The sequence below is a fragment of the Aquarana catesbeiana genome, linkage group LG09 (genome assembly GCF_042186555.1).
Source record: "Aquarana catesbeiana isolate 2022-GZ linkage group LG09, ASM4218655v1, whole genome shotgun sequence".
Classification (NCBI taxonomy): Eukaryota; Metazoa; Chordata; class Amphibia; order Anura; family Ranidae; genus Aquarana; species Aquarana catesbeiana.
Genome location: NC_133332.1, coordinates 139,187,378 through 139,202,921, shown reverse-complemented (window position 1 = coordinate 139,202,921; position 15,544 = coordinate 139,187,378).

The following is a 15,544-nucleotide window of genomic DNA, read 5'->3' as shown; positions in this document are numbered from 1 at the left end:
GTCACCCATCTACTCTTTGCTAGTGCCTGCACCTCTTTGTCTCCACCCGCCTCTGTGCTGGCCCCTGCCGGCACCTGCCGTGTACGTTCCTGGCTCTCCTTTAGTATGGAGGGACTTCTCAGTGCTGACAGTTGCTTCCCCAGATTCAGAACCTGGGCTTCCAGGGAAACAATGTGCTTACATTTTGCACAGCAGTATTCGAACTCGATCGGATGATTAAGGAACGCATACATGCAGCAAGATGTACAAAGAGTCGCCTCTCCACACCCGCCGGGCATCGTACCTATTAAATTTAGTGAGGCTTGGGTATTATACCCTGTCCAAATTACCTAACAGCTAGCTTCCTGGCACTAATACTCAAGACAATACACAGGTACACAGGTACACAACAAGACAATACACAGGTACTCACAGGCCTACGTGCAATTGCAGAACAGTCGCAGACCTACGTGCTTTCGCAATACTCAAGTATACAGTACACAATACACAAGTACTAACGATCCACACACACTACTCAGACAACACTCACGTACTCACACTACACAAGTACTATGACCCCTGTTATAACCTCCTGTTTTAAACTCTGGTTTTAACTCACCACTTAGACCAGTTCCACTTGGACAGAGTTCCAACAGCCTCACAATGAGCAGGCTCAGGATGAGTCCTACACACAGTTATATAGGCCGCAAGCACCTGTGAGCAATTAACCACTCCCCTTAATTGATAGCCTGAAGGAACCAAAGAAGAGAAAAAAAAAGCTATTTAAAAAGTGACAGAAAAAGGTGATTTAAAAACTAAAAGGAAAAGCCCCAAAAATGCAACCCAGCAAACAAAAAGCAAGACTTGTTCACTCTAACTCTGGTTTTAACTCACCACTTAGACCAGTTCCACTTGGACAGAGCTCCAACAGCCTCACAATGAGCAGGCTCAGGATGAGTCCTACATACAGTTATATAGGCCGCAAGCACCTTTGAGCAATTAACCACTCCCCTTAATTGATAGCCTGAAGGAACCAAAGAAGAGAAAAAAAAAAGCTATTTAAAAAGTGACAGAAAAAGGTGATTGAAAAACTAAAAGGAAAAGCCCCAAAAATGCAACCCAGCAAACAAAAAGCAAGACTTGTTCACTCTAACTCTGGTTTTAACTCACCACTTAGACCAGTTCCACTTGGACAGAGTTCCAACAGCCTCACAATGAGCAGGCACAAAAAAAAAAAAAAATACTGCGCTACCTATAGAAAATATCCCCCAAAAAAGCAGCAGTTAAACAGTGAGATGTGCACTAAAATAACTAATAAAAAAGAAATAACCGCGCTAAATATAAGTGAAACACGTGAAGCAATCTCAAAGACTTCCGTGAGGAAGTACATATATAAATACAAAAATGTTGAAAAATATTACAAATTAAATTATGAAAAGTACATGGGTCAACACATGTATGTATGACTCAAACATGAGTGTCCATATGTAATATTTGCAAATAAAAATAAGTGTCCATATATAGTAACAGGAAATAAAAATGTGAAGTGATGATCTGAAAACAGTCCAAGAAAGATCCCTTGGGTGAATCCAACCAGAGTCAATGGTGTAAAAAATATGAGTGACAACCCATACAGTATCCGCAAATACCCAATAATTGCGCTTACCGCAAGGCAAGCGAACACCAGCCTGTATCACGTCTTGGTGTGGAGAATCCAGATGGTGCTCTTAGACTGTATACATCGTAGCTGAAAGGATGTAATGAGGACACCAAACTTCCATCTCAGGGACATGTAAATAAAAGGAAACTGGCCATAGTGTAATACTGCCAAACTAATTAAAGTTTAGAAAAGGTAGAAAACTTACACTAGTGCATAAGGATACAGCAGGAAAAAAAGGGAACTTAGAGTGAACACTAGCAAACTCAGTAGTGAAGATGAGACCCCACACTCCGTGCAAATATTGCGCTTACCACAAGGCAAGCCAACAACAGCTTGTATTCAGTATTGGTTAACCACACCACACTACGTGATCCACCACCAGGCAAATAATGCGCTTACCGCAAGGCAAGCCAACCACAGCTTATGTTCAATAGCAGTATGAGAGATCCAATGGCGTTCTGCACTGCTTGCGGCAGGAATCGGGGGATACAGCAGAGACTCCAAAATGACATCTCACAAGCATGTAAATAAAAAGGAACTGGCCATAGTGTAATACTGATAAAAACGATTTAATAGATAAAGGTAGAAAACTCACATGAGTATGTAAAAATACAGCAAACAGCCGGCCGGCATAGCGAGCACCCGTCCACACTGAAAATTGCGATGACGTCAGAGCGTCAACCTCCCGACGTACGTTTCACCACAAATGGCGTCGTCTGGGGAATGGACGACGCCATTTGGTAGCAAGGTAGCAAGCACAAGTAGTGTCCCGCTGCCACCAAGAAGAAGACAAACAGGCCCGTCATGCCCTTCCTGCTGCACTCGCCAATCCTAATTGGGAACCCACCACTTCTGCAGCGCCCGTATTTCCCCCATTCACATCCCCAACCAAATGCAGTCGGCTGCATGAGAGGCATTTTTATGTCCTCCCGAGTACCCCTACCCAACGAACCCCCCCAAAAAGATGTCGTGTCTGCAACAAGCGCGGATATAGGCGTGACACCCGCTATTATTGTCCCTCCTGTCCTGACAATCCTGGTCTTTGCATTGGTGAATATTTTGAACGCTACCATTCACTAGTTGAGTATTAGCGTAGCGTACAGCATTGCACAGACTAGGCACACTTTCACAGGGTCTCCCAAGATGCCATCGCATTTTGAGAGACCCAAACCTGGAACCGGTTACAGTTATAAAAGTTAGTTACAAAAAAAGTGTACAAAAAAAACCACAAACAAAAATATAAAATAAAAAAAAAATAGTTGTCGTTTATTGTTCTATCTCTCTCTATTCTCTCTCTATTGTTCTGCTCTTTTTTACTGTATTCTATTCTGCAATATTTTATTGTTATTATGTTTTATCATGTTTGCTTTGCAATTTTTTATACTTTACCGTTTACTGTGCTTTATTGTTAACCTTTTTTTGTCTTCAGGTACGCCATTCACGAATTTGAGTGGTTATTCCAGAATGATGCCTGCAGGTTTAGGTATCATCTTGGTATCATTCTTTTCAGCCAGCGGTCGGCTTTCATGTAAAAGCAATCCTAGTGGCTAATTAGCCTCTAGACTGCTTTTACAAGCAGTGGGAGGGAATCCCCCCTCCCCCACCGTCTTCCGTGTTTTTCTCTGGCTCTCCTGTTTCAACAGGGAACCTGAGAATGCAGCCGGTGATTCAGCCAGCTGACCATAGAGCTGATCAGAGACCAGAGTGGCTCCAAACATCTCTATGGCCTAATAAACTGGAAGCTACAAGCATTTTATGACTTAGATTTCGCCAGATGTAAACAGCGCCATTGGGAAATTGGGGAAGCATTTTATCACATCGATCTTGGTGTGGTCAGATGCTTTGAGGGCAGAGGAGAAATCTAGGGTCTAATAGACCCCAATTTTTTCAAAAAAGAGTACCTGTCACTACCTATTGCTAAAAATAAGATAAAAAAGAAAAAAAAAAAAAAAAAGCACCCCTGTCCCCCCCTGCTCTCATGCTAAGGCGAACGCAAGCGTCGGTCTGGCGTCAAATGTAAACAGCAATTGCACCATGCATGTGAGGTATCATCGCGAAGGTCAGATCGAGGGCAGTAATTTTAGCAGTAGACCTCCTCTGTAAATCTAAAGTGGTAACCTGTAAAGGCTTTTAAAGGCTTTTAAAAATGTATTCATTTTGTTGCCACTGCACGTTTGTGCACAATTTTAAAGCATGTCATGTTTGGTATCCATGTACTCAGCCTAAGATCATCTTTTTTATTTCATTAAACATTTGGGCAATATAGTGTGTTTTAGTGCATTAAAATTTAAAAAAGTGTGTTTTTTCCCCAAAAAATGCGTTTGAAAAATCGCTGCGCAAATACTGTGTGAAAAAAAAAAATGACACCCACCATTTTAATCTGTAGGGCATTTGCTTTAAAAAAATATATAATGTTTGGGGGTTCAAAGTAATTTTCTTGCAAAAAAAAAAATTTTCATGTAAACAAAAAGTGTCAGAAAGGGCTTTGTCTTCAAGTGGTTAGAAGAGTGGGTGATGTGTGACATAAGCTTCTAAATGTTGTGCATAAAATGCCAGGACAGTTCAAAACCCCCCCAAATGACCCCATTTTGGAAAGTAGACACCCCAAGCTATTTGCTGAGAGGCATGTCGAGTCCATGGAATATTTTATATTGTGACACAAGTTACCAGAAAGAGACACATTTTTTTTTTTGCACAAAGTTGTCACTAAATGATATATTGCTCAAACATGCCATGGGAATATGTGAAATTACACCCCAAAATACATTTTGTTGCTTCTCCTGAGTATGGGGATACCACATGTGTGAGACTTTTTTGGAGCCTAGCCTTGTACGGGACCCCGAAAACCAAGTGATAGGCAGTGAAGAGTGAAATCAAAAATTTACACCCTTAGAAATCCTGAAGGCGGTGATTGGTTTTTGGGGCCCCGTACGCGGCTAGGCTCCTAAAAAGTCCCACACATGTGGTATCCCCATACTCAGGAGAAGCAGCTAAATGTATTTTGGGGTGCAATTCCACATATGCCCATGGCTGTGTGAGCAATATATCATTTAGTGACAACTTTGTGCAAAAAAAAAGTGTCACTTTCCCGCATTTTGTGTCAAAATATAAAATATTCCATGGACTCAACATGCCGCAAAGCAAATAGCTTGGGGTGTCTACTTTCCAAAATGGGGTCATTTGGGGGGGTTGTATGCCATCTGGGCATTTTATGGCCTTCAAAACTGTGATAGGTAGTGAAGTGTAAAATCAAAAATTTACGCCCTTAGAAATCCTGAAGGCAGTGATTGGATTTCGGGGCCCCATACGCGGCTAGGCTCCCAAAAAGTCCCACACATGTGGTATCCTCGTACTCAGGAGAAGCAGCTGAATATATTTTGGGGTGCAATTCCACATATGCCCATGGCCTGTATGAGCAATATATCATTTAGTGACAACTTTTTGTAATTTTTTTTTTAGTCATTATTCAATCACTTGGGACAAAAAAAAAAATAATATTCAATGGGCTAAACATGCCTCTCAGCAATTTCCTTGGGGTGTCTACTTTCCAAAATGGGGTCATTTGTGGGGGTTTTGTACTGCCCTGCCATTTTAGCACCTCAAGAAATGACATAGGCAGTCATAAATTAAAGGCTGTGTAAATTCCAGAAAATGTACCCTAGTTTGTAGGCGCTATAACTTTTGCGCAAACCAATAAATATACACTTATTGACATTTTTTTTACCAAAGACATGTGGCCGAATACATTTTGGCCTAAATGTATGACTAAAATTGAGTTTATTGGATTTTTTTTATAACAAAAAATAAAAAATATCATTTTTTTTCAAAATTTTCGTTTTTTTCCGTTTATAGCGCAAAAAATAAAAACGGCAGAGGTGATCAAATACCATCAAAAGAAAGCTCTATTTGTGGGAAGAAAAGGACGCAAATTTCGTTTGGGTACAGCATTGCATGACCGCGCAATTAGCAGTTAAAGCGACGCAGTGCCAAATTGTAAAAAGTGCTCTGGTCATTAAGGGGGTAAATCCTTCCGGGGCTGAAGTGGTTAAAAAAAAAAACTTTTCTAATGCACATGTGAATGTGCTTTGAGTAAAATGTTTTATACTCAACAATGTGTGGCTTCTTCTTTCAATGCTCAATACCAGTTTTTGGAGTAAGTTGGTGTTTACAGTGACAATGGGGGTTATTTACGAAAGGCAACTCCACTTTACATTGGTGCACTTTCAGTGCACTTTCAGTGCATTTCAAGTGCAAAGTGTATTTTCTTTTAGTAAATAACCCACACAGTGCTCTAAAATTGGCCCCAATCAGGCCATTTTAGGCACTCAAAACAATTAATTCATGGTGATGAAAAGGATGATTATTTTTACAATGCATTACATACATTAACAACAGAAACAATGTGTGTGTGTGTGTAGCAGGCACACAACAGAATAGTTAGCTGAATAAGAGATTGTCACCTCATCAAATAAATTACGCTATAAATTGCACTATTTAAGAAAATGGCCAAAAAGAAAAGCCCATTGGAGAACCTAGGAGGCAGCTAAAAGAAACACAAGCAGTAAATCAAATGAAATATTATTTCAGTTTAAAATAAAAAAATATTTTAAAAATGTTTCTCAAACATTTGCTGGCATATCAGTGGCCCCCCTACCTGCAAAGTACTCCAGATATTTTTGTCTGACTTTGCGGGCGCTTTGGGGGGGGCAAGCCTGGACAGCCAGCTTCAAGTGTCATCGGGGATGGTTGATCTGGAAAGCCGGCCTCAGGCCCAACTGAGGACACAAAGTAGCATTTTTCCTTAGAAAATTGTGCATAATGCAGCAGGCAAGGACTATATGGTTGAGTTTATATTCTGCCATGTGGATTGGGAATAGGCGGAACCGGCTGGCCATTATGCCAAAAGCATTCTTCACCACTCTTCTGGCTCTGGCCAGTCAGTAGTTAAAAACCCTCTGGTCCTGGGTGAGGGTCCTCATGGGAAATGGCCTCATCAGATGTTCTAGCCCAAACGCTTCATCAGCGACGAACACGAATGGAAGACCAGCCACGTTGTCTTCCGCAGGTGGCAAGCCCAAGCCACCATTCTGGAGCCGTCTGTAAAACGCTATTTAGGCGATGACTCCACCATCTGACATCCAGCCATTCTTCCCCACGTCCACATGCAAAAACTCGTATGTCGCCGACACCACCGCCAACATCACAATACTATTAAACCCCTTGTAATTATAATAGTATGACCCCGAGTTGGGGGGTGGGGACGATGTGGACGTGTTTCCCATCGATTGCCCCTCCGCGGTTTGGAAAGTTTCACCTCTGGGCAAAGTCGGATGCCACAGTCTGCCATTCCTGTGGGGTTGAAGGAAACTGTGGAGTCAAACAAGAAAAAAAAAAATTAGTACTTTTGCACATAACATGGCAAGCAGATTAGACACAAACATTCTTGGCCAACATCAGTATAACATTTATTTTAAGGAGTATTTACAGACAAAAGTATAAGTCCACTTATCATATTCCTCACCCCCATGTCCATGGACATCGGTCATTTATAGCTTTTATCATTTCGTGTCCACTGGTGGGGATTTCCTTCCTTATTGAATGCTGCTGAGCGCCGAGGTCTGATTAAACCCTGGTGGTTTTTAACAGCTTGTCTGCCAAGCATGAGAATGCAAGGCATATTCTTCTGGTGAGTGCTATTTCACCAGGGAGTGGAACACAATCACATTTGGTGTGGTGGAAGATATTTATATATATTATTTGAGAAGATTTTTATACTTGGCATATGGACTTCATCACTATGCATGGATTTTGTACTTGATGCATTTCTGGACACTTTCACACGTGGAGATTTTTTATTATATATTTTTTTTTTATTAGATAGTTTATTTATGTATTGTTTTTCTTATTATTTTGAAGTATTATTTTCAAGTTTCATCACGGATTTATATATGCAGCGCCACTATTTTTTCTATAAAACACTTTATTGATTTATGTATTTGTATTTAAGTTGGCAGCTTTTAGGGGTTATTATTATACATTTTTTTCATGAGCGCAGTGGTGACACATTGAGTTCAGGAGCGCGGAACCTGTGTATCAGCTACAAAATACATTGTTAAGTGACTAGGCTAGGCATGTATGGGCCCAGGATAGCATGCTGGGGAGGTTAGTGAAGGCAAATATGCATGAAGGACAAAAAAGGAGCATTAAAAGCTTCCAGCATGCATGAGGACAAAGAGGACCTTCACAGCATATTACAATCATGGTAATTATGGAATGATGAAAGAAATACAATACATTAGCAAACATTAAATACATATAATGTGATGTTAAAGGAGAAAACTTACCTTAATATAGTCCTTCTGCAGGACCTGTATGATGGCAGAACAGGTCTCTGGAATAATGATCCCCAGAGCCTGGGGGGAGATGCCTGTCGAGAACTTGATGTCCTGCAGACTTCTCCCTGTCGCCAAGTACCACAAGGTGGTGACTAGCCTTTGTTTCAGAGTGATGGCTTGCCACATGCAGGTGTCCTGCTTGGTAATATAAGGGGACGGCAATGCCAACAGACGGTGAAAAACGGGGTCCATCATCCGGAGATAATTCCTGAAAACATCAGGATAATTCTCCTGGATCTCCTGCAACAAAGGCATGTGCGAGAATTGGTCAACCAATTCTTGGTCCATGAACTCCACCTCGCCCTGTTCATGGACTGGGCTTGGGTCAAAGTAAGAACCGCAACACCAAGCCCCTGCATAGCACGAACTCTATGACGAGTACGTAACCGCAACATGGCTTCAAAACGGTCGGCTGGTCAGAAACGAGCGGACAAGAACTCACTGAAAAAACAGATACGAACTGACTACATGCACTGAAAAACAGATATGAACCCTCAAGCACAAATTGAAGAGCAGTAACGAACTGAAAAGCACGAGGCTGAAAGGAGCGAATTGTCTCTCACCAAACATCTACTAACACGAGATTAGCAGAAGGAGCCCAAAGGGATGTTGCTCATCCCTTGTAGTAGCAATATAGTTGATAAAAAAATAAATAGTTAAAAAAAAATGAAAGTCCCCCATGTTTGCTTGCAAAGGCGAACACATATATAGGTTGTGCACGCATATGTAAACTGTGTGTGCACCACACATGTGAGCTATCCATGCAAATGTTATAGCAAGAGCAATAATTATAGCACCAGACCTCCTTTGTAACTCTAAACTGGTAACCTGTAAGAGCGTAAAACAGTCAGCAGTGATATTCGGATAGTCTTAAGGGGGATATTACTAGTGTATTTGTATATATTAGCGATTATTGACTCCTGAGATTGGGTGCAAGTGGTACTACATAGTATTTGTGTTCTAATTAGGGATGTACATATCTCAGTATTTTGCTTAACACTATATATTTATACCACCATGTGAGATAGGATGCAAATGTTGGAGGTTGGTGAGGTGATGGCCCAGTCTGTCCTAGTATGCTCCAGCGGTTTCGCTTAAGGATGGCGCATGGTTCTGGGGGTGTCTCTCCTCTTCTGGGAGGGGTCTTGGGCTGATGATTAAGCCTGGATAGCCACATGCATATTGGGTAAGAGAATAAAGTGGTAAAGAAGAAATAGGATGTGTATTTATATTTTTATATTCTGTTATTGTATACACTTACTGATTTTTGTTTTATAGATTATAATATAGATTTTGATATGTACTTCTCCTGATGAAGTGGCTTGGATCGTGAAACACATAGAGCTCATTGGTGACCCTCTTCTCCCTCTCTAAATAGAATTTTGATTTACAATTGTAATAAGCTTGTAGAGGGCTGGATATTTGTTTTGGGTACACCTATACCAATGATGGCAAACCTTGGTACCCCAGATGTTTTGAAACTACATTTCCCATGATGCTCAACTACACTGCTGAGTGCATGAGCATCATGGGAAATGTAGTTCCAAAACATCTGGGGTGCCAAGGTTCACAATCACTGACCTATACCAACGATTCAGAATATTTTCCCCTTCTTTTTTAATGTGTTTTATGTATAATCTTTTTATATTATGTAATAATAAAATTATGTATGTCAATATGTGGTCATTATTTGATACCTGGTGCTTTAGAAGTCCCTCGTGCTTTAGTATTTTTTTATTTTAACATGGGAACAAAGTGCTTTGCCGGAGGGGGGGGTGCCTTCAGAACCAGAATCTGTGAATAGGACAGTCTCCTTTCCTGCAGAAAAGAACAGCAGCAAGAAAAATGCAAAAAATGAATGCATAATGTATCAATATGCAACAATGTGACACTGCAACATCATAATAAAATTCAGATCAAGTCACAGCTGCACTAGTGTGAACTTAACCACTTCAGCCCCGAAAGAATTTACCCACTTCCTGATCAGTGCATTTTTTGTGATTCGGCACTGCGTCGTTTTAACTGAAAATTGGCTCCCAAACAAAATTGACGTCCTTTTTTTCCCACAAATAGAGCTTTCTTTTGGTGGTATTTGATCACCGCTGCGATTTTTATTTTTTGCACTATAAACAAAAAATAGCGACAATTTTGAAAAAAAACGTATTATTTTTTACTTTTTGCTATAATAAATATCCCCAAAAAATAATTAAAAAAACATTTTTTTTCCGCAGTTTAGGCCGATACGTATTCTTCTACATATTTTTGGTAAAAAAAAATTGCAATAAGCATTTATTGATTGGTTTGCGCAAAAGTTATAGCGTTTACAAAATAGGGGATAGTTTTATGGCATTTTTATTAATATTTTTTTACTAGTAATGGTGGCAATCAGCGATTTTTATGGTGACTGCAACATTATGGCAGACACATCGGACATTTTTGACACATTTTTGGGACCATTGTCATTTATACAGCAATCAGTGCTATAAAAATGCACTGATTCCTGTGTAAATGATACTGGCAGTGAAGGGGTTAACCACTAGGGGGCAGGGAGGGGTTAAGTCAGTACTAGGGAGTGTTTTATAACTGTAGGGGGGATGGGCTAGCAGTGACACGTCACTGATCAGTGACACTGTCACTAGGCAGAACGGGGAAATGCTGTTTACATCAGCATCTCCCCATTCGTCCTCTCTGTGAGGCGATCGCGGGTATCCCCGCGGCGATCGAGTCCACGGGACCCATGACCCGACTCAAGGAGCTCCTGTCCGGTGCGCACGCAATGGCATGGTGGGAAATTCAATGGGACTTACCTATACGCCCATTTTCCCAGCCGTGCCATTCTGCCGACGTACATCGGCGTGCGCCGGTCGGGAAGTGGTTAAAGGAGAAGTATGGGAATGCAAAAATAAGTAGTACGTGCTACCCTCATAACTGCATTGCATTTCTTTCTTTCCCCAGCCCTTTAGTTTTTGAAGAATAGTCTTTTGAGGAGTCCAGAATCAGCCTCTAATGGTTCTTTTCCAGTTCAAAAGTTTCCAGGGGGTGGACACAGCTCCTCAATCCAGTTACTCCTTCACTCCCTCATTCTGGAGGACATGTGGATGTGTTTGGTGAAGAGGTGCACACCCAGGCTGATATCTAGAACAAGCACGTTCTTCACATGCCTCTGTTTCCATGGCAGCATGTCCCCAGCTAAAACCCGGAAGCAGAAAGACAGTATGATACAAGTGAAGTCTCTTCACCTTTCTCTGGCTGTTATCTGCAAGCTCTCCTCTGCAAGACTCCCTGTGTCCTCTGAATTCCCTCCCCCCCTTCCCCTCACTCATTCAAAGTCTGTATCAGTGTCTCCTTCAGCCAATGGGGGAGGGGGAGAGGCACTGAAAACTTCTCATGTACAGAAATGAACATAGGTAATCTCTCTATATCAGAAGAGGAGACATGGTGAGGAGCATAGTAAGCTGTGCCCTGTGTCTGTTCTCTGAAATGTACATCCCATACCCTTTACTCCTTACAGTCCCATCATCCTCATCCCATGTACTCCTATACAATCCCATCATCCCCATCCCCTGTACTCCTATACAGTCCCATCATCCCCATCCCCTGTACTCCTATACAGTCCCATCATCCCCATCCCCTGTACTCCTATACAGTCCCATCATCCCCATCCCCTGTACTCCTATACAGTCCCATCATCCCCATCCCCTGTACTCCTATACAGTCCCGTTATCACCATCTCTTGTACTCTTATACAGTCCCAATCACATAGAACAATAGCCAGTAAAAATAGCCAGTAAAAAATGATTAAATCACAATATTAGCTCTAACTGTTTTACAGTGAATGCAGGCAACTCTGACAAAAGCCAGTGTTGTATTTTACTTTAAAAATGTATTATTTGCAATATAATTTAAGCAGGAAAGCAGAATATAATTCACTGTACAGAGCACTATCACTGACTTCTACACTCACTAATGCCTGCTGCTTTCCTGAATGTGTGCTGAGATTGTTCTGTCTGCAACAGGGAGGAGGGAGAGGGGAGGAGGGGGAGGAGGGAAGAGAGCAGCTCCGTGTGTTGTGTGAAGTCTCCGGAACTAGCAGAGAGCCAACATCAATCAAGCAAGATGACAGGAAGGGGGTGGATCCAGACTCCAGAGCCAGACCATTGTCGGTATTACGCTGTATGAAAGTCTGTAAACCCTACCACAGGTAATTAACTCTATTTTAACAGAAACGGGAAACTTCTGAGAGGGCTGGAAAGATTTTTAGATACTAGCATCTCATAAGGATAAGGATTAAGCAAAAAAAAGGAAACCCATACTTCTCTTTTAACTGCAAGGTAAAGTAAAAGGGTGTGTGTAGATTTTTTTTTATTTTAGTGATAAAATAATTTAGCAACATCCACTTAAAAGTGGAATGCCGGACAATCTTTTACTTTCAACAAAGAGGGTAAACCGCTGTTTGGTTATTATTACTACATTCTGATGGATAAATTTCTGTCCACTTTCTGTTGTTGTGTTACCAGGAAAGGAAATAAGGGGTAAATTATTAAGTGTTTTCATAGTGCTGACAATCTTCATACTGTAAATAAATTAAAAACAAATCTGCGAAAGAATAAAACTCAAAAAGCTGCTCATGAAACAAAAAACATAACAAATATAAATAAAACAAAAATAGTTCAGCGCTGTGATTATAGCAAAAAATGGACAATAATTGTATATAAAAGTCCCAAAATACAATGAAAATTATAGTCCCACATCTGTTGTAATAGGCAGAAGATCCTGAAGTAGACCCAGTGACACCTCTCACTCAAATCCTGCTTACCAAATCTAATGTGACCCCCTGTTAAAGTGGTCAACAAACGCCTGTGTGTATACCACCTCACCAGCCACAGTGGTAAGGGAAGATCAGCGTCAGATAAAACCAGGAAGTGCTTTCATGAAGCGCAATCAGCTGCAGAGATGTGACCCCGCATAATGCAGCCTGACCCTCAGCGTACTGTACAATCACATTCACTGCCCTCAAGGAGCTTACAATCTAAGCTCCCTATCTCACATACATACAAACTAGGGCCAATTTAGAATGGAACCAATTAACCTACAACCATGCATTTGGAGTGTTGTAGGAAACCAGAGTACTTGAAGCACCCCATGCATACAAACACCATGTGTCTTGTGTGGAATTTCAAGAACCCCAGTGCTGAAAGCAGGCATGTTAATCACTAAGCCACTGTGCTGCCTCATTGCGCTAAAGAAAAAAATGTTATATAGCATTTTATATAGAGCGAGGAGTGGCTACCTTGGGGAAAGCATTGCCTCACTACCTGACAGACAGAAATAAAGCTATCAAGATTATATGCACAATGTGTCTGTGTGTGTGTGTGTGTGTATATATATATATATATATATATATATATATATAGCAAGGTATCTGGCCTTGTCCAGTCTAATGAGAACTTTCCAGGCCAAAGATAGCTGACATCCTTCTGTACGTGGTGGGTTGTGAGGCATAGTGGGTGCAAGGTGGACAAAGTTATTGGGTGCCAGACATTCTTGGATGTAAAAGAGGTTTTATTTCTCTTTACAGTCCTTTTTATATTTTTAAGGAAAGAGGGTTAGGGCCAGTACACCCTTAAGTAGTTGTAAATTCAATTGGCAGACTCTGAGACTTCAATAGGAAGACAGCAGTGCAGGGAAAGGCCCCAGCAAGTTGCCACATTTGCACATGTATAAATGTTGTCTCCTATGGAAACAGTCTTTCACAGTTCCTAACTCAAACATAACAGTTCCCTCAGCTTCACTACAACTGCCTCTTGTAGTTCTTCAATACTGAGCTCCCGGTCTCTCACTAGACCCTCTGATTCACTGACTCTGAATACCTTGAGCTCCTCCAATCTTTGCAGTGGTCCCTCCCTCAAGCTTCACTCCTGCTGACTGGCTTGGTCTCTGGTTTGACTCACTAGGCTACTCTGCAAGTGTCATCTCTGATGGTTGGGTCCCTGACTTGATCACCACCTGAATTTTCCCAATTCTCCACCGTACCCATTCAGTGAGAATGCTGCTCCAGTACTTGCTTCAATTATTCACTGTGGCCCCTGGTAATGAGGTGGTTGGTCCCTTTGGCGACAGCTTCCCTGCTACCCCCAACCACTGACAGGTTCTCCCGCCAGCAGAACCGTCAGTTCTGGTTTGACTGCAAGCCGCAATCCCAACCCTGTGCTGCTCTCTCACTTCTGAATAGGCCCTCACACAGCCTAGCAGCCAGATGCCCCCCAAGAGATGCTCAATCTCTGGCCTATCAGCCAGGGGCACACAACACATGTCCACCCAGACAGCCATCCAGGTGGCACAGAACATAGATCACCTGACTCCATCCAAATATATAGGCTCTTCCAGCAGGCCAAGAAAGAAAACCCCTGCCCATTGGCTGAAATACCCCATATACCCGTAACCTGACCTTGAGTTGTCCTTCTCATATCTAGTACCACCAAGTGCCTGGCCACCTAATGGTAGAAGAGAAAAATACAACCAGGCCAAACTTAGGGAGAAATCAATGGATCTCTAATAATTGACCAGGATAACTACTCCTGGCAAGTAAATTTGTGAGGAGCATCCCTGACTAAACCCCAGGGTTCTCTCTCTCTCTCTCTCTCTCTCTCTCTCTCTCTCCCTCTCTCTCTCTCTCTCTCTATATATATATATATATATATATATAATTTACTAAGGTCTAAGTTGGGAGCTTCTTCGTATGAAGGTAGAAAATTTGAGGTGTTGAAGGTTCAACAGTGCAAGACATTGTGTTCATGTCTCCTACAGTAACAGTAGAGGTCTGCATTACAACTTTTTTTTCTTAGATGGCAACGGAAGTAATGCCAGACATACACACATTTATGACATCAGAGGTTTGCAGGTTGCAATTGTCCCTTCTATCCTTCTCTGAAGATATACAATATGCCACACAGACACACACTGATCTTTGCAATATCCTTAAAGAATTGAATTACGTTCTTGTCTAAGATCTTGTTACCTGAACTGAATAAATTTACCATGGAGTTCAGGGAGACTGTCTATTATTTTGTCTTAGATACTTTAGTTTTATAATGGCCAGTAACTTTTGCAACCTCCTTATACATTTTATTAATAGCAGGCTATAAAGGCTCTGTAGCTTGTTAGATAATGTCAGACTAACTTTACTACTTGTTCAAACTGGGAAGTACATGAAAAAATCAGTACAGTAACAGAGCTTAATGAATCTTTATTTACAGATCACATGAGATCCTGGTGTTCCTAGTCCTAGTCCTCAGTCTGCATTATACTAGGCAGAATTGATTTCTTTTAGGATAAATATGCCAGTTTTGTTAGTTAAGGGTACAATCCCAAATCTTGTGATTACAATTGACTAAACAAAACGTTGTCACTCAGAATCAGCTTGGCTTACACATTATATCCTTTAGATTTGCCGAATCTATGTATAAGAGGGACTACATATATAAATCATTATAATTCTATGTAGTCATGC